The sequence below is a fragment of the Ammospiza caudacuta genome, chromosome 12 (assembly GCF_027887145.1).
Source record: "Ammospiza caudacuta isolate bAmmCau1 chromosome 12, bAmmCau1.pri, whole genome shotgun sequence".
Taxonomy (NCBI): domain Eukaryota; kingdom Metazoa; phylum Chordata; class Aves; order Passeriformes; family Passerellidae; genus Ammospiza; species Ammospiza caudacuta.
Window position 1 is genome coordinate 969,724 of NC_080604.1, and position 5,626 is coordinate 975,349.

The window sequence follows — 5,626 nt, forward strand, 5'->3', positions numbered from 1 at the left end:
TTGCTCTTCGGGCTGTAGAGGTCTTGTGACCAGCCACCAGCTTTCAACTTTTCTTTGAGGTCGTGCCTGTGAAGACAGGACGTGGGTGAGGCCCCAGCTGCCAGTGGCACACAGGGAGCCTCCTGCACAGCAGGGCCCAGAGCTGGCAAGGCCTGGCGCCTCTGCCTTTCAAGGGCAATCTCGTCCCTGCTCTTTCTGCTCCCCACCTTGCTTTGCCTCTGCCCTGTGCCCCTGGGGTTTCCCTTGGCCAGGCAGCCTCAGTGGGAGCCAGCACTGGCTGCAGCCCCAGCGGGCCTCCCAGGACAAGGCCCAGCAATGAGGAGGCCACTGAAAGCTCTGGGCAGCAGCAGAACCCTCAGCAGAGTTCTTTGGACAATCATGGACTGGCCACACCGACACCGCAGCCTGACTGGGAATGTTGCCTGTCTGCAGTAGACTTTCAGAAGAAGCTGTTTCAAGGGGAGAGCAACAAAACACTCACTGTTTTCTCTTCCAGGAATACCAGATTCCAAAGCAGCACAACATGAAGACAAGCTCCAAAAGAAGTAGGCCTGCCAGTAACCCCAGCCAGCAGCCTGTTCCCTGACAGAAACCCCCTCCAGGGCCCTTCTGGGAATCAGGAACATGTGCTGTGGTTCCAGCTGCACCTGTGGGAGCAATGGGGAGCGTCAGCCTGTGCTGTGCTGCACTGCTGAGCTGGCAGCACGGTGGATGCGGGCAGGACGTTCTCTGTTTCCCCCAGAGCTGGGGCCTGCAGGCACCTTGCCGCCCCTTGGCACAGGCTGTGCCACCCAACAAAGCCCAGCAGGCCGGGAGGAGAGCCCGGGGGCAGCGCAGCTGCTTGGGCAGACCCTACTCGGAGGGACACAGGCCAAACCCATCCCTGAGCAGCCACTGCCAGCCCTGGCCCTCCCTGCCCCGTGACAGCTCCCCCAGCCCCAGGGCACAGAGTCAGGCCCTGTCAGGACCCAGTGCAGCCCCTGCCCAGTCGGGAGCCAAGGCTGGCTCTGGCCCTGGGCTCGCGGCAGGGCTCCCGCTCGGGGCTGCTCCTGTGCCTTGGGCCTCTGGGCACTCAGGGCCAGCTCCGGAGCAGCTGCAGCGGGAGGGACGTTGGTGCAGGAGTCCCCTTTCCCCAGGGCCGTGAACGAGCTCCAGAGGCACCTCCAGCTTTGGCTGCTGCCGGGCCGTGCAAGGGCAGGCCCTGGGGGAAGAGCTGCTGCCACACAGCCCTGCCAAGGGCTGAGCCCTGCTGAGCCTGGCACAGCAATTACCATCTTTCACCTGTGCTTGGCATCACATTTGTTCCTGCAGTAGAGCCTGACACCGACCCACTGCTTCCTCCGGGTTGTGGCTCCTTCTGCACAGATTTTTGGTCCATCACTTGAAAAAGAAAGAGGCAAAGCTGGATCAGATGGCAACATTCCCCATTGGGGAGGTGACATCGGCAGGAGGAAACACATGTAAAAGTCAGCGTAAAGATTGGGAAAATGCCCCTGCTGTTGGGGCTGGGCCAGTACACTCCCTCCTCCAAATAGCTGTGCCTCCTGATTAGCTCAGAGACAGGGATGTTGCAGGGGATCTGAGGCCAGTGGTGCGGTTTGGTCTGTGTGGCAGCTGATGCCCAATGCCTTCCTGCAGAGACTGGGGAGAAGCTGCAGCCAGGCCAGGCTGGCAAACAGCCATGCAGGGCGTGGAAGCAGCAGCGGGGCAGCAAGGCTGCCATGGATCCCTTCCTGCTGTGCCGGGCATGGCGTGTCCAGATGTGCAGCCAAAGCCCCCGGCTGCTGAGCCCCAGGACAAGGCTGAGGGAATGCACCCACCTTGTCCTCCCTGAAGCTCTTCCTTTAGTAGTTGCCACATGACTTCAAATGGCTTCTGGAATTTGTCTGTCGTGTGTTTGGGCTTTACTGTTGGAGGATTCTTGACAGAAAGTAGTTCCATTTCCCATGAATGGATGCCACAAAAGCAGGGCTCAGCCTGTGAGGCCAGCCGGGACACACTACTCACCGCTGTGATGGGAGCTGGTTTGGTGCTCACTATGCAGCCCAGGAGTTGGTGAAGTTGTCCCTGCAGTCACATCTGTAACTGAACAGCCACAGAAGCTTCTGTCACCTGGTTCTTGCCAGCTTGTCAATGATTACGCCTTGGTGGGACAGTGAGAACGCACCTGCAGAACCCTCAGTGGGCTTCACAATTTCAAACCTCCAGGTTAATGGATAAGCCGTCACAGTATCCCAGTCTGGAAGCAAACCAAGATGAGAACTGTTTCCTTTGTGTGCCAAGGCTGGCTCTGGCCCCGGGCTCACGGCAGGGCTCCCGCTCGGGGCTGCTCCTGTGCCTTGGGCCTCTGGGCACTCAGGGCCAGCTCCGGAGCAGCTGCAGCGGGAGGGACGTTGGTGCACGAGTCCCCTTTCCCCGGGGCTGTGAACGAGCTCCAGAGGCACCTCCAGCTTTGGCTGCTGCCGGGCCTGTGCAGGGCAGGCCCTGGGGAAGAGCTGCTGCCACACAGCCCTGCCAAGGGCTGAGCCTGGCACAGCAATTACCTTCTGTGCCTGTGCCTGTGTCTGGCATCTCCTCCTTTCCTGTGGCAGGGGCTGGCAACGAAGAGCGACTGCTTCCTTCAGGAAATGCTGCTTTCCACAGAACCTCTATGTCCATCTCTTGAGAAAGGAAGGGAGACAGCTGCATCAGAGGGAACTGTTTGCTATTTGGGTGCTCGCATCTACAGGAGGCAATATTTGTTAAAGACCAGGAAAATGGCCAGGTTATTGGGCCTGGGTCAGATCACTCCCTGCTGCAAACCACCTCCTTTTCCTAATGTGGAGACCAGGATATTGTGGGGAATTTCAGGGTCTGTTGATGTTTAATCTGCCTGTGAGCTGACGCCCAATGCCTTCCTGCAGAGGCTGGGGAGAAGCTGCAGCCAGGCCAGGCTGGCAAACATCCCTGCAGGGCGTGGAAGCAGCAGTGGGGCAGCGAGGCTGCCATGGATCCCTTCCTGCTGTGCTGGGCTCGGCGTGTCCAGATGTGCAGCCAAAGCCCCCGGCTGCTGAGCCCCAGGACAAGGCTGAGAGAAATGCTCTCACCATTCCCTTTGTGCAGTTCCTCCACTATTTGTTTCAAGACGTTGTTTGACTCAAGGGATTTCGTCTCGCCTCTAGGTTTGTTCTTCCTTCTTGGAGGACCTTAAGAGAAAGTAGCTCCATTTCCCATGACTGGATGCCACAAAAGCAGGGCTCAGCCTGTGGGGTCAGCAGGGACACGCTACTCACTCCTGCGATGGGAGCCTGGCTTCCGCGTAGGAATGATCACAGGGGCAGGAAAAGTCCTCCCTTCAGACACATCTGTAACACAACAGCCACAGAAGCTTCTGCCATCTCTGCTCAGCTGCACGGGCACCACTGAGCCGCAGGAGCAGTGAGGGGATCGTGCAGGGCGAGGGCACACACGTGCATGGCTCTGTCCTGGCACCTGCAGCGATGCCCCCCTGGCCGAGCTTTGGGCTCTGAGCTGGCAGCTCCCCCAGGGAAAAGCCTTGACCTACCCTCACCACCTCCCAGAGGCTCAGTCCGGGACGTGGGTTGGGAAGCCAGATCACCTTCACCAACAGGTTCAGCTGCAAAGAAAGGCAGGACAGAACAGCACCCGTGGCACTGTAGGAGATCCTCAGGCTGCAGGCAAGGCTCAACCCCGGGGCACAGCCCTGGGCCTGATCCCTCCCCTCTCTGCTCTTCTCTGTGGCTGCACAGCGCACACGGAAGGACGCACTGGCATTGCACACGCGAAGAGGATGGACAGCAAAATGCTCCTTCCTCCCACTGAGAGCGATCCTGTGGGATCCCTCAGGGCTCCAGAAGGAGCCGGGTAAGGTTTTCAGAATCCTTGAACCTTAAGATTGTGTTAAAGGAAATGGCTTATCAGTGAGCTCTTGTCACATTGCTTATTGTCTCGGGAAAGGCACACTGAGAACTTGCCTCCAGCATCCTCCAAGAACTTCAAAACATGATTCATCAGGCCTTCCAAAACACCCGTGTCATGCTTCCAGTCTAGAAGGGAGCACTGATCAGAACCATTTCTGTGTTGTGTTGGGATCCCCTTCTGCCTTTGGGAACAGGGCACTGCCAGGGGCTTGGTTAAGGCTATGGGAGCCAGGTGTGAATGGACAAGGCCAAACTGCACAGGGGCCTGGGGAGCTCTGGGCTGGCTCCTGGTCACTCTGCACCCTCTTTGCAGGCCCTGTGACACATGCCTGGAGAGGAAACTGGGGCTGCCCAGGGCCCTGGGGGCTCTCTCCCTCCGCCAGAGGAAACCCTCCCTCAAGGCCTGGGGAAAACCATCCCCAGCGCTTCCCGGGGAGCAGGGAGCGCTGTCCCGGGAAAGGGGAGCCAGGCTGCCGGCTCACCTGCTGGCCGCGCTTGCAGCGGAGCAGCCTGGGCAGCCCTGGCAGGCAGGGCCACGGCCAGGAGGAGCAGGAGGAAGAGGCGCAGAGCAAGGGCCATGCTGCCTTGCCCTCTGCCAGTCCCGCAGCTCTTGCTGCCACCGCTGTCCTGACACCGCTGTCCCAATGTCAGCACCACTGCTGCCACCGCCGCTGCTGCTGCCGCAACAGTTGTGCTCAAGCACTGACTGCTCGCTCCTTGTGCTGCTGTGCAACCACGGGGCTCTGGCACCTCTGTGACCTCAGAGCCTGCTGTGACCTCATGGCCAGGGTGGAGTTGTGTGGGGAGTGGGATCTGCTTTCTTTGGCAGGGAGCTCGTCCTGCCCAGCTGCTCTGTCCAAGGGCTGTGACACAGTCCCAGCCCAGCTGATCTCACAGGCTGGGCCATGAAGGGATGGAGAGCAGCCCTGCCAAGAAGGACATGGGGTGCTGCTAGATGAGAGGCTGCACATGAGCCAGCCGTGTGCATGCAAAGGAGAGTGCCCAGCAGCTTGAAGGAGGTGATTCCACCCCTCTGCTCTTGTGAGACCCCACCTGGAGTACAGTGGAAGAGGTTTTACATCGACCTCTGTGAGTCATTGAGAAGTTTGACATGAAAATCCATGTTTATCCCTGAAAGAATTTAGTACCAAGGTTGTTGACATAGAAACCAAAAAAGAAAGAAGGATAAATAAGTGAAACTTGTAACTGCTTATTTCAAGAAGCACTTTGCTTGTCGCTCATGACCAGTGAGTAAAATGTAAATTATGAGCTTTGTAAGAATGTAGAACAAGCATGCATGCTAGAATAAAAACAGGTTTTGAAGCCTTCTGGAAACGGAGTGTGTTGCTTTGTACTGTCTCCGTCTCTACCATGACAGAGTACTGCATCCATCTCTGGGCTCCCCACACAGGAAAGCCATGGTCCTGTTGGATCTAGTCCAGAGGAGGGACAAATTGCTCTGAGGGCTGGAGCCCTTCTGCTTTGGAGGCAGGCTGGGAGAGCTGGTGGCGTTCAGCCTGCAAGGGAGCAGACTCCAGGGAGACCTGATTGTTGCGTTTCAGTACCTTAAGGGGGCTTGTAAAAGAGATGGGACAGAACTTTTAGTAGAGCCTTTTGTGAGCCGACCTAGGGGGAATGGTTTTAATCTAAAAGATGGTCGATTCAGACTGGACAAAAGAAACCCATTTTTTACACTAGGTCTGGAA